This window comes from Mandrillus leucophaeus, unplaced genomic scaffold (genome assembly GCF_000951045.1).
Source record: "Mandrillus leucophaeus isolate KB7577 unplaced genomic scaffold, Mleu.le_1.0 Scaffold503, whole genome shotgun sequence".
Lineage (NCBI taxonomy): Eukaryota > Metazoa > Chordata > Mammalia > Primates > Cercopithecidae > Mandrillus > Mandrillus leucophaeus.
In genome coordinates this window covers 1,215,734-1,230,311 of record NW_012105399.1, presented here as the reverse complement: position 1 = coordinate 1,230,311, position 14,578 = coordinate 1,215,734, and the positions used below count along the sequence as shown (strand labels likewise).

Here is a 14,578-nt window from a genome sequence, read left to right as displayed (position 1 = left end):
GGGGGAGAGAGTGTGGGTGGGGTCTGCTGGGGGAACTTGGAACTGGGGGGCGCGGGGGAGGTGGGTAGAGGGATGTTGGGTGGGCGAAGAGTCCCATTTTCCCCGGAGGAGGCCCGGGAAACAGGCGGGGCGGGAGGCGTGTGGAAGCCTTGTTTGAGGGGCTGAGGGGTAGGCCGGAGAAAAGGCGAGGCGGGAGGCTAAATCTGGCAGCTGCTCCAGCCCGGGCGAAGGCCGACGCGTCTGGGCTTCCTCTCGCCTAGACTTTTGAAGCGGCTGACTCGCTAATCCCGGGTTGGCGGAAGGACTTGGACCCGCAGCCTCGGGGGCCCTGCGTCCCGGACTCTCTCCCGGGGTACGCTATGGGTGGCGAAGCGGGTCTGCCTTGACTCTCAGTGCGGGTCCCCGGCGCCCTCTCAGCCCACTGGGGGTGCGGGCTGCTCCTCGGTGTGTGCCCCCCTGCAGCGCCTCGACAGCGCCTCTCACGCCAGCTTCCTTCTTCCTCCCAGCTCCATCTTCCTCCGTCCCCTCTCTAGGCCCTGCTGCTCCTTTCACTCCTCTGGGTTCCTGTCCCCTGCCCCACCGTCCTTTTCCCACCACTATCAGGCGAGTTCATCCCCTTGTCTCTCCATTGCTAATCTGACGGCGGTGCTGCGGAGAGCGGGAGGGGGTGCTTAACCCAAAGTGGACTCAAAGAAAATAGAATAATTCAATTCATCAGATAATTACTGTTTGCAAGACACTGCTAAGCATGGCAGTTGGTGACCCTTTGAGGGAGCAGAGTGGACCGAAGGATTCTGGTTCTGACCCAGTATGGGCAGTTATGATCGGTGTTTGATTTAGGCAGATCTCTGAAACCTCAATTAGAAACTCTAGTCTAGCAGGATCTGGATGAGGGGCAAAAGTGTCAACACCTTCTTCTGTCCTATTCCAAAGTGATCTTTCCGTGGGAATGGGGCAAGGAGGCAGCAGGCATAGTGAAAATGGGCGGCGATAGATACTCCCAGCACTTCCTGAGCACTGCTGTGCCTCAGGACTGGGACAGGTGCTTTACACCCCACAATTCCCGTTTCTTGATTCCAAAATGTAGTAGATTATAAAATACACCATTTAAAGATGGCCTTTAGGAGAAAAGGAAAACACGAGGATCTTAAATGCACAATGGATTGTGAGACACTGATTTCAGGAGCATAAAATATGAGAAAAAGTTAATCTTAGAAGTGAGGAAATAAAGTATAGTATATGTAATTCTCCCAACAGCCCAGAGACGAATTATCCCTGTGTTTGAATGAGGGAACTGAGACTGGGGAAGGCTTCACCACTTGCTCAAGGCCGCAAGGCCAGTAAGTGGCACAGCCAGAATTGGAATCCAGGTCTGCCTGTAGTCTGAGCTAGAGCAATTTCACTTAGGGCACGTAGCTTCTGCAGGGATTGGGCTGTGTCAGCCCTTTTCCAGAACACTGTTTTTGTCTTGGCCCTTTTACCATCAACACCTTCCCCCACCCCCAAGCTATGGCTATTGGGGGGAAAGATAGGAAATAGTTAAATTACATTTTTCACATTCAAAATAAAGTATTTAAAGGGTAAAAACCATGCATGCCAGGTTTTGCTGTGCACCACAGGAAGTTGATGAATTCAAGGATCCCTGTATTGCTGAAAATAGAATTGTAAAAAATAAAAGGGGTGGGGGGAGAAAGTGAACGAAACTAATCCTATTAAACGTGGTAGCATGTTTTTGTGGCACGCAGGGAGAGATTAAGCACAGGAAAGGGGATAAGTACTGCTTCAGTTTCACTAAACTAATGTGACAACTTGTCATTGGAGATCTTTACAGCTTGTTAGTAGATGACTAGCTGATTCAGAAGTGTTTTCTATCATTCCCTTTGTGTCCCCATGAGTTTTTTTAAATTTTCTTTCTTTTCCTGTTTCTTTCTTACTCATGCTGCTCTATTTTGCTTTATAATCCTCAGTGTCTCCCTCAAGTCAAAACATTTAGCTGGCTCTAATCAAGATTTGGTTTTGAAAATGCCCCTTGACCTGGGATTGCCCAGAGAAGCGCTTGTTCTTCATCCTCAGCCCCGGGACGGTCCTGTGGCTTGAGAAACGGAGCTTCTGGGAGAAAAGCTTCCATTTTGGACTTCACTCTTCTGCAGTCCTTCTCCTTTGCCCTTCCTCCTTTTCTTTATTTTTTGTTCTATCCTTTTATTCTTTTCTTTTTACTTTTAATTTCTATTCCTCTATTCTCTTTTCCCCTTTCTTTTTTTTCTCTCCAAATTTCCTCTTCTCACTTACTTTCCTTCCATCTTCTCTTCCTTAGAATTCCTTTCCCTTCTTTCATTCATTCCAATAACTGTTTTCGCTTTTCTTCAGATAAGACAGTTACATTCATAGAGAAAAGTTATGAGTATTTGATGGTTTCCAAGTTGAAGTAGCTCCCGGTGAAGGGGGCAATGGTGTGGGGAGGGGCAGGGAGCCCATCACAGACCTGCAGGGAACAAAAGGCTGATCAAAGTGAAGAGGGAGCCAGAAGTCTAGGCTCCACCACTGTCTTTCCAAAGCAGGTGTCTAGCTTGTTTGGAAACCTGGCTGACCGTCCAGCTCTTTTGCTTTGGCATCACTCTCTCCCACTTTAACCCTCCCCCGCTGCAACTTTCCCCACCGGCTTACCACCAGGCGAGATGTTGAGTCAATGGAAAAACAACATTCGCCAACATTAAAGGGAGACTGTTTAGAAAAGGAAGGCCCTGCTGAGGTGCAGAGGAAGCCTGTGCATTAACACGGGCCACCTCTTATCTGGGGCAGCTGGGCCTGAGCTGCCTGTACTCATTCCCTGGCTTTGCCAAGGGGCCTTAGGGAGTGAGGGGCGGATTCTCACCCACGGGCATCACCAGAACTTTTAGAGACAAAAAGCAAGTGCTTTTTTTTTTTTTTTTTTTTTTTTCTGTCTCCCAGGGACTTAACTGGAAAACCTTGACACATAAATACTGTTTTGCAAAAGGCACATTTCTCTAAGCCTCTGTCTCTGGACACTTGTCACGTGGACCTGGCCCCTCTCATTTTCGGTGCTCTTGAGGACTCCCACGCCTTGTAAGGACTGGCCATTTGGCCCTGAATGTGAATTACGGGGAAGGGCAAGCTAAAGTGGCCCAAAGGGAAAGAAGAAAAAGGCATGTGTGTAGGTTCACCCTGGCTCTAAATTGCTTACCGTTAAGTCTTGAGCCAGCTCCTGACGGAAAGATAAGGTAAATCCCTAATCAGTCAATAATTAACCATAGCTCCATTAATGATCCAGTCAGCCAAATCCTGCTGACACCTTTAGAACCCTGCTTTGGTGGGAAGGATTAGGCAGAATCTTTCGACAGAAAGGCCCATCTATTCAGACTGCCATAGACCCCACTCATGGGCCATCACAGAAGGAGTAAAGTTATGCCTGTGTCTGCCAGTAAAGTCCTTTCTGGGGTTAACTCTCTAGGATAACTTCTGGAAATTTCACTTTTGGAAATCTCAGTGTGTGTGTGTGTGTGTGTGTGTGTGTGTGTGTGTACAGAACAGCTTGGAGATCCAATCTGGTTCCAGGTTGGTTTAAATCAAATCCCAGATGTGCTCTGATTGTTGCTACATTATTCTTTTGAGAGGATCATATTTTCTCTCCCTTGCCTATGTTAGTTTATAGTTTATTCCCAGTTTCTCTAAATATTCTGGTTCCTTGTTTCTCAATGTTAGTTCTTCTTCGATTTGTGATAAAAGGAGAAGTGCTTTTGAAATGATAAACAACCCCACATTCCTATCAAAGCATGAAAATTATTTTTGAATTTCAAATAAGTAGAAAATTAAAAGACTAATAAATATTTGATTTTGGTACTTCTGGTGGATCTTTTTTCTTTTCCTTTTCTTTCTTTTTTTTTAACTTCTTACAGAAGCAAATGTTTACAAAGGTGGGCTTAGATCTTATTTTTTTTTTAATTTTAAATTGTGGGCTTTTGGTTTTCTTTGCTTTGTTGTTCTAGACAGCATTTAGTATGTTACCAGATGCATGTAGTTATAGATATTATACCATTAGATGAGAAAAATCTGTATAATCAGTGTGGTTTAAGTGTTTCCTAAGGTCAAGTTGTAGGTCATGAACCTATGCCAACCAATGAACTTTGCTCCTAATTTTATGTTTAAATCACTTGAAAAATGCATTCTTTTAGAAAGAGAAATAGAGTACAAGAGTGTGGTATGATATGAATCCATCTCTATCCCAGGAATAAAGAACAAAGATTGTTTGGCTGTGGGGGTGCTCTTCCTGCATGAGGAAGATGGTTCATTCAGCTATACTTCTGTTGGTTCCACATTTCAGCCTCTGTAATCACCAACACACTATTGTTCTCCTCTCCTCATAGAACCCAGTAGTCTGGGTGTTCAATTAATCTTTGGCTGCTTCGGGGAGTTGCCAATGAGTGGAAATTCTGCCAATGATCTGTGACACCCTTTTCAACAAACATTAATTGAATGACATTTCTTTTTTCCCCAAATCATCCATCTGTCCTTTCTTATGCAACTTTTGAGTTTCAAAGGGTAGAAGGCAAGCTTTCTTTTGGTCACACATGTGGCCTGAGAAGACAGTCTATGTATCGAACACTATAATCTACTGTAGCCTTGTAAATAAATCTAAATATTCACCAGTCTGAACCAACATGCTAAATATAAAATGAATTTATTCAGCCATCTTTTCCATTTGCCCATGAAAACATCTTGCTTTTGTGAAGGCCTTTGGAAAATGTAAGATCCATGGCTTCTGTATGCTTTTTAATGGTTTAGGGGTACAAATGGGAGTGGAAAAGTAAGGTGAAGGCAGTAAGAACATTTTCAAAATTCATAGGTTAAAAAATGTAAGATCCAGTTTTTTTCATTTATATATAATTTTAAAAATTGTTTTAAAGTGTCAAAAAGTATCTCACTTATAATAGTGTTGTTTAGTAAAGCAGAGAAATACATCAAGTTGTCTTTGAAATCCCGTTGCTTGGATATTAAAATGAAATTTTAAAAATTGGAACTGGTATCTATTTTTCAGTAGGTCAAAAGGCATTTATAATTACACTCATGATTTTTGAGTATCATGCTAATGAGGCTAGGAAAATGTAGACCTTAACATTGCCTTGTTTAGTTACATTCACTATGAAAAAAAAAATGTTGTTTACCCCTCGGGAATTTTCTTAAGGAAAAGAAAAATCAATCTCTATCAATGAGCAATATTTTTCTCCCCAAGGGATATTGATTTGAACATTGACTTCACAATGGGTGAGTTATTTTCCTCAGACTCCCTACTATGAACTGTTAGGTGACATGTCTTTTGTGAGCCAATAAACATGTTGTTTCTAGTGTAGTAATCTCATCTGGGAGACGACAATTTCTGTAGAGTGGTTGGTTTGTAGTATTTCACCTTTTGCATGTCTGCATTACATATTCTTGGAAAGTATATTTCAAGTTTAAAAAGCATTACCTCTCATATTCTCCTTGGGAGAAGAGTTGGCAGTGAACAGTTTCTTTCCTATATGCTCCTCAACTGTATGCCCTCTAGGCTTGCGCATAGACCCATGACTCATGAATAGTCTTATAAATGTCTTCGTGATTCCCTTTTCTCTCTTTATGCAATGGTATAATATTGGCATCTTTAATTTTGAAAATAAAACAAATATTCAATTTACCAGATAAACCATTCTTTAAAGGAATGCTGTAATGGGTGGAGATAAGGGAAAGGATAAGGACTGTAGAATTCTTGTTAATGGGAGTGATCATACTCTATCTGTTGGATTCATGTATAATATGTTTTCTTCACCTGTAATTCCAGCACTTTGGGAGGCTGAGGTGGGTGGATCACTTGAGGCCAGGAGTTCGAGACCAGCCTGGCCAACATGGTAAAACCCTGTCTCTACTAAAAATACAAAAAAATTAGCCTGGCATGGTGGTGCACACCTATAGTCCCAGCTACTCAGGAGGCTGAAGCAGGAGAATCGCTTGAACTTGGGAGGTGGAGGTTGCAATGAGCTGAGATCATGCCACTGCACTCCAGTCTGGGCTATAGAGGGAGACTATCTCAAAAAAAAAAAAAAAAAAAAAGTTTTCTTATTAGTTTTCTTAAAGGGCACATTTAGAGTTTATATTAGATTGCTTTGAGCTGATTTCTTTATTCACTTATTCTTTGAAAAATATTAATTTACACTTCTACCAAGTGCCAAATAACTGTACTTAACACTGATGATACCAAGACCCACCAGAGACACTAACAGTGCCAGGAAGAAATTAGGTAGAATGGCTATGGACACACATTGACACAAAATACTTTAGGAGTCCCGAGGCTTAGGTTCATGGTAATTTGGAATATCAAGGGAGCCTTCAAGAAGGAGGTGAACATAAGCAAGTAATTAGTCACACTGGGAGCTTACGAGAGGAGCAGAAGTGGGTTTATGTCCCTGTTGCAAGGTGAGAGAACTCTTAAGCAAGCCTCTGTACCTCTCTGAGCCTTAGTTTGGTTGTCTTGTCTGTACACGGGGGATAGTAACAATATCTGCCTTACAAGATTGTTGTGAAGATGAAATCAGAATGCATGGAAAGGCCTCAACACTGTGCCTGGCACAAAGCAGGCACTCAGGAAGTGTGCACTAGAAAGGTGGAATAAGGGTGACATGTTAGCTCAATCCCTAACATTTATTCAACAGATACTTTTTGGGCACCTGGCACATGTCATGTACTCATGCTGGGTCCTAGGCAGAAGACCAGTCGTGAGTGTGAAGAGGGATAGAATGACAGGCAGCTCATGCAAAGGCATGGAGGATATCTGTCCCATGTTTGGGGCGTCTGGGGTGGCCTCTTGCTGCTGGAATTCAGAAAACCAGGGTAGACCTGGTGGAGGTAGAGGTAGCAAAGTGTTGTCCTGCCACACTAGGAAGGGCCTTTTGTGGTAATAATGGCCTTCCGGCAGTCAGGAAAGAGACAGTGAATCAGTTCATCTGTGGTTTCTCAGTTTTCTCTAACTTTTCCATGGGTGTGTATTGCCTTTTGGTAGCAGGCTGGCTAGGCTACATTCTCTTCAGGAACAAAGGATGCTAACTTTTTGTGGTCACCACCCTCCCCACATTGCCTGTTATAATCAGGTGCTTCTGGCTGATACTCAATAAATATAGTTAAGTTTTTCTGCTTCTCTACATTCTGAAATATTCCAGCAGCTTCTCATGCCCAATTTCAGAATGCTCACATGAAAATGCTTCCTTTTGTGCTTGTCAGAGAGATCATGAATTAAGAACTTTGGCCATGTCACTGCTTAAAACTCTCCATATTGCTCTTGGAATAAGTCTACAATTTTGAACATGTCCTACAAGATTTTGGATAATCTGGCTCTTGTCCATGGCTTCTGCCTCATCTCTTGACTCCCCCTTTCCTCAGCATGATTCCACATCTCTGGTCTTTTCCCCTTTATTTCAACCCCACAAGTACCATTATACATGCTGGTGTCTCTCCTTGAAAGGCCTCCTAACCCCGTCTCCAGACATGCTCTTCCTCATTGTTCAGGGTCCAACTTAGAAGTCATTTGTTCAAGAAAGACCTCCCTCATTTCCTAGGTTAGAAACCCTAATTATGGATGCTCATAGCTATAGTTTTCTTTTATTCTGCTTTTCCTAATGGAAATGAATAGTCTTTTTGGACATAAGCCTTATTTATTCAACAGCATTCTTTGAGCTCTTAATGCGGCCTAAATGTTGGGTACACCACACAGGAAGACAGTCAAAGTGCCTGCTTCTTGGAGCTAGTATTTTAGTAAGTGATGCAATGAACAAAAAACAAATACAGATATGATATGATGTCAGGTAGTGAAAATACTTTGGAGAAAAGCCAAGCTGGGTAAGGGCACAGAGAGGACTGAAGATGAGTTGAGGATGTTAAGAGAGAAGGTTGTTCTGTGTAGAATTCCCATTATCTAGCATGGTGTCCTATATCTAGAAAGTGCCTGACAAATATTTGCTGAATGAGAATCACATTGGTGCAAGTAGACCTGAAGGAGTAACAGAGCTGTGAATAGGGCTAAATGGGTTATATAATTGTGCTTCTTTCTCCCCAAGTTCCTTAATTACATCTGAGAAAATATAATCTGTGCATTAATTCTGTATTCAATATGAATTATCCACCTCGATTCTCTGCTAAAGTTGATTACATTCACACCTGTCCAGTGGTAATATTGCATATTTTCTTAATTGCCACGGGCGAAATCACAACTGGTTGGTGAATGAAATATTTATGCTGTGAAGAATTGGTGTTCTAATTCCTTTCTATTTATACTGATGATCAATTCTTTCTCAGTGAGGAGGAGGTGAATTTTTTCTGTGATCTATGTGCTTCTAAATGACTAATGAAGTCAATCTGGGCCTGGCAGATTTTGCCACCACTTGGACAGACGTAGCACTCGTGGACGTTGTGTTACTTCTCAGCTTGCTGGTTCCCTGTTCCCTTTGCAATGATCTCATTATTGGCATTTTGTTTTCAAAGTGTTATCATTCCCATTTTGCATTATGCCTCTGTGTGCTGTGTGTGGAGTAGTCTTTTTTTATTTTTTCAGATGGAGTCTTGCCTTGCTCTGTCATCCAGGCTGGAGTGCAGTGGCGTGATCTTGGCTCACTGAAACCTCCGCCTCCCGGGTTCAAGCGATTCTCCTACCTCAGCCTCCAGAGTAGCTTAAGTCACTGCCTGCCACTGTTCTTTCAACCAAGTTTATTTTCTTCAAGAATATTCTGAAGATGAAATGTCCTTGATTAGCAAATTTATTTTGTTTTAATTTTGGTGAAATTGGGAGAGGGGGGACTTATGCTTTCATTAACATCTTCTTTAGTTCAATAAAAAACTGGACTTGGGGCCAATTGGAATGGGGATCAAGCCAAACAGTGTTCATTTTCTAAATTTTGTTAAAAAACTGAACAGCATGAGGGAAACAAGGGACAAGAATGGTTCCTTTCCTCTTCTCTGGACCCTAGCACCCCTCTATGTGCTGTTACCTGGTCCCGCTTCTTCGATGAGATAGTGTCTTTCCCTAGCCCAGAGACCTTTCCTGGTTCGGCACTTCTATAGCTATCAGTCCATTGCTCTGTTGTATCACTGTTTGGACAAAAAATGTCAATCACGTCCATATTCTTAAGTTAATTTTCATTCTTATCCACGCTACTTGGGGCTGTCCCACCTCTCTTTCTGTGAATCTCTTTATCTCCATGACCAGATCCCAAATTCAACTCCCCAGTAGAAAATCACATATTTTGTATCCACCATTAACCAGCTGCCTTAGCCACCCCTTGCCCTTGCAATGAGGTCTTCATGTTGCTACTCATGGGATAGGTTAAGAAAAATACTGAAAAGAACTGGAATCTATCTCCATCATGGTGTTGTTTCTTTTAATGTTAGCAGTTTGTAAATATATATATAACTTATCAGCTGCTCCTCCTTTCCTCAAAGTATAAGCCCTATAAAATTTGGGAAATGTGTTTTGTTGACCAAAGTATGCTTGATGCTGTCCAGAGTAAACATGCTGAATGAATCTCTATGGAATATAGGAGTGAATGTAGAGGAAGAGGAACTTATTTAGGAAGGATTTTCACTCGCTCTAAAGAAGTGAAATGAAAGCAAACTTTGGTGGGTTTTGTCTAACTGTGGGCAAATTGGTATGGACTGAGAAATTCAATTAACTGTACCCATCAATTTTTGTCTTTGGGGAAGAGTCATGAGACTAAGACCCAGAATTCTTGGTCCCACCCCTTTTGTGGCATTAAAAAAAGCCCAAACTTGGCATATTATACTGACCAGATTTTTTTCTTTGTCTCAAAAAGGCTCAGCTGAACACTAGATTCTTCACCCAGTGCAACAATCAAAAACTCAGAAAACCTCAGCTGCCTCAGATGATGTCACAAAACCTTTAAGAATGCTCACTGCTGAGTTGGGCACAGGTCCAGCAGACACAATTCTTTCTGCCAGTTATTCAGGGTCTTTGACAGATTAGGTGGTCTTTTTTATTCTTCTTCATCTTCTTTTTTTTTTCCATCCTCTTAAAAGGCAGTTCAGTTTACCTCTAAGCAAGACATTAGCTCTGGCTACCCCAAATAACATTTTAATTGAAGTCTCAGTCCAAACAAATGCCTGGCCTCTTTATTAACCCCAACAGTGTAATTTTTCAACCTAAGGCTGATTCAGGGGGAAACTGTCTCACTTAAACTGCCATGCAATGGAACATGGCAGTTTTCCTCAATCAGTCTCTTTTCTGACCTTAATTTGAACCTTAATCTCTTTTAACCATGTTCTCTTTATTAGCTGCTCATAGCCGTGGCACAATACTAATTTTCCTGTTTTTAGACTATCAGTTTACAAAGGTATTTCACTCCTCCTTCTACCGCCAAATGTAACCATTAAGATTTCATGAACATTTCTGAGAGAAAAAAGTTAATACTTCTTCTTGCTTTTTGTTGTTGTTGTTGTTCTTGTTTTGGTTTAGTAATTTAAATAGCTGCTTTGCAAAATGTTCTGTAGAGTTTCAGATGGTTTATTCCTGAGGTATATAGGATTTATGTACCAAAACCCTTATATATTTAATTGTCATAAAAACCTAAAGAATCATTTAAGGTGATTATAAAGGATTTTTTTAATCAACAGACAGACCCACACCTATAAAATAAAGTAGAAAACTAAGGGCATTATCTGAATAATTCAGGCGAAAATAATGTATTTTCATTAGAAACCTCATCTTTTAGGAGAGACCTGTATTATCCAAATAATTGCCTCAATTCCTCTTCTTAATTTTTATACTTAAATAAAAACTGAGTAAAGACAGGAAAAAATATTTTTTTTCTTAATTATACCTTCCCATTTTTCACATTGGTCAAATGATCCAAAGTGAAAAGAAAAAAAGCACCCTTTTCAATAACAATGAAAAAAAAGTGTTTCTTTATTTGGAATCTACCTTAATACAGCAAAACTATGTAAGTAGAAAAATAGTGCTTATGATCATGTGCTCAATTAAATTTATAATAGGTTTTTGTACTTTTTGGCATTAGCCTGAAAGCATATTGGTTATTATTCTTTATGATCTAATTGGGGGCTTTGTATCTAGTTACCCCTCCATTCTCTGCTTAATACAATAGTTTGTTGATTGCAAAAATTACAATTCTGTGACTTTAAGGTCCTAGAACTAGGATTGTCATTGAAAGTTGGAGATTCAGCTCGGTGTTTGGGGCAGGGACCATGTGCCCCCTCTGTGTGAGGAGGTAGGCAGCTGGGAACAATTGTCTGTTCCCTGCGGTGTTCAGTGGCATTAGCAGCATGTTGGCATGGTAAACTTTGCCTTCCTTTCACTGGCTCAAACAATTAGTGGGATTGAATCAGAGTTCTCCTGGATCATAGTTTATTATATGTTATTAAATTCCATTATTCAAGAAGTTGCTGCTATGATGATAAAAACTTCTCAGCATCTCCCACAAAACCTCCATCTCCTTTCCCATGTGTTTTCTTTTCAGTTTATCATTTGCTTCTCTGATAGACAAGGTGTCTTTTTATTTCCTGTTGGTACTTATTTAAAGAGCTAAGAGCTAATTTGAAAATACATCTTTCAAAGGACAACAAAAATGAGATGTGAAAAAAATGGATGAAGATTCTTAATTAGTCCATTATTTGACACGCACGATTTAACATGGTATGCTTAGCATTGTGCATTCCCCAAAAGAACAAGGCTCTTTTTTTATCCCAAACTTTAACTCCCTCTCATTCATTATATCCCTTCTTGTCACTTTCCATTAGCTGATCATGACATCCTTTGCTGGAAGGGCGAGCAAGCAGATTACTTCCAAACTGGTGTAAGTGACACTCAAAAGACTGGCCTAAAGGAGCTTCTGTGATAGCAGCAAGCTCCTCGGGCCCTGGAGTTGGAGAATGTCACTTCAATAATATATTGGAGTCCATTGTCACATCATTTCTGCAGCAACTTGGCAACCATCCAGGAGTGGCAGGAATGGGTCTTCTGCTGCAACTCATGGGTGATAGTATCTAATGTTATTACTGTTGCTGATAATAACAACAACAACAACAACAACAATTTATATTGCCAGTCCAATCCTCCTAGCATCTTGCATTTTACGGATGAGGAAACTGAGGATCAAAGAGGTGAAATAAATTGTCCATGGTCACACAGCTGATAAGCAACAGAGCTAAGGGTTTCAGTGAGGTCCGGTGGATTCCAAACTCACATCTGTTCCTATTAGAGCAGCATGCTGACTTCTGGAAGACTTCAGCACATCTCCCTAAATCTGAAAGGGAAAGAAATGATCAAAAGACTAGTCGTTTTGATGCAAGTGTCACCAGGCAATTCTAAATGTGGCAGAAGATGATGGAATGAGACAGTCACGATCAAATACACATAGATAGATTGTGCTGACTAAGAAAAGAAGTGGAGAATCTGATGCTCTGATCAGATCAGTCCTGGAGAAATGAACCGTTCCTCATTCTGGCCCCCCACAATCCCTCCCCTACTCCCAATTGTCTGACCTGGGGAACAGATCCTTGGCCTTGGAATGGCATTGACTAGGAAAGAGACAGCAGCAGACTCTGTTCTGAACAGCACCAGCACTAATCCTAGGTACTATTCAGATCCTGACACGAACCTCTCGCCTTATATGGTTTTCTGCTCCTAAGAAAACCAAGTTTTCTTCATTCATGAAGTTTCTGTTTCTTTTTTCCATTAAGCAAGTTTAGTTTCCCAGTAACCTTTGAAAAGTTCTGATTATAAAATAGGGAATATGGAAATACAGAGTAATACATTGGATAAAATAAAAGTCACCTGTTATTCTATCACCAGGAGAAAGCAGCCTATGGTGTATATCTTTCTAGTCTTGGGTTCTACATACATATGCTGGGCAGTAAAATGTAGTGGTTATAGGGATAAACTCTGAAATCAGACTATCTGTATTTAAATCTAAACACTTCCTCTAGCAGTATGACCTAACCTCTCTGGCCTCCAGTTTTCTCATATGCACTGTACTTTCCTCCTATAATTGTTGTGACACTCAATGATCTAATGGATGTAAAGTAGCTAGGCCATGGGAATCCCTTATTGCACGTTAGCTACTGTTCCTTGTGTTTTGGTCCAGTGTTCTTGTCTTGATTGCTATTTCTGACTGTGCCCCAGCCTCCTTGATTCGAAGACCATGGATAACTTCATCCTCAGTGGTGATTCTGTTCCTTCTCAGTGCATTTGGTTTGATCAGCCCTCCCCTGACACTGCATCAGTGACTTTTCAGGTCTCAGTTCCTACCCATTTAAATGTAACTCTTAATGAAGCATTGACAGCATCTTACCTTATTTTTGTTCTTGTCTGCTGGACATATTTCTGCCTGGATGCCCTGCTTACTCAGCCTGGCACTAAGGCAAAACCTAAGCAGCCCTTCTTGTTCTCATCTATCTTGAGCTCCTTGAGGTTAGTGCAGATGGAGGCAAGATCAGGAGTTTGTGATCGCAGAGACACCAGCAGTATCAACCCCCAATCTTGGGCCTCTGGAATGTCAGTGACAAACTAGGTTCCAAGTTTATATAGGCAACATAAAGGCAAGTTTATTTGTTTAAACCATTTTAAACGTGAAAAAGAAGGTAATTATGAAGGATATTTCTTTATTATTTTCTTTAAAAATCCTCTGTTGGTAAGCTTATCTCTCAGAGACCTTTTCACCACTTAGTAAAAAATATCTGTCTATCTATCTATCTATCTGTCATCTGTCTATCTATCTACTTATGTATCTAATTTTTTAAAATGGGGAACTATGTGTGATGGGTGATTGGATGTCAGCAACAGTAATCGGGGTTGGGAGGCAGGGTGAATTACATTTAATGAAGCTGGAAGTTCACATGGACCTTTCAGACTTAAAAAAAAAATGTTGATTTTACATGCCAAAGTCTTGAAAGGGGCTTGACGGCTCACGGCTTTAGTGTGTTTTTCCAGATGGCAGATGCCATTTTGTGTTTTGCATAAACTGACTAAATTTGCTTGCTCTTTGTACTTATTTCAGAGAGAACCATTCTCTGCTTTCAATAGGACAGAAGAGCTCCTTGGCACTGCATGCCTCCGGGTCTGGTTGAGAGAGGAATGGCTAGGAGACTGTTCTGAGGATACGCAGACATCATCCAAAGCTTCCTACATTCAGATGAGGACAGAGGTTGGGCCAGAGCATGGCATGCTTGTTACCTAAGGACGGTTCTGACCATGTGAGCAAATCACAGAAGGTAAGCCATGCTGAAGAACTTACAATAGTTATATTTCCAGTTTGTCCATTTTTATCTCCATGGGTGACAAATAGGTTCATGATGCTCTTATTTCAATTACTTTATAGCTAGTTGTGTGATCCTGTAACTTAATTTCTCTGTGCCTCAATTTTACCTGAAAAAAAGAGAAAGATAATAGGACTTAGCTCTTAGGGTCATTGTTGATCTTTTCAAAAAACCAGCTCCTGGATTCATTGATTTTTTGGAGGGTTTTTTGTGTCTCTATCTCCTTCAGTTCTGCTCTGATCTTAGTTATTTCTTGCCT

At 41.0% G+C, this 14,578-nt stretch overlaps 1 long non-coding RNA gene across 1 annotated transcript in view; it reads left to right on the top strand.

The window, feature by feature from the left end:
• The window catches only part of LOC105551027, a 182,667-nt gene that overhangs the window by 12,517 nt on the left and 155,572 nt on the right, over positions 1-14,578 (top strand). Inside the window, exon 2 of the long non-coding RNA XR_001007810.1 lies at positions 14,061-14,274. This is a non-coding gene — a long non-coding RNA (uncharacterized LOC105551027). The remainder of the gene's footprint in view (positions 1-14,060; positions 14,275-14,578) is intronic.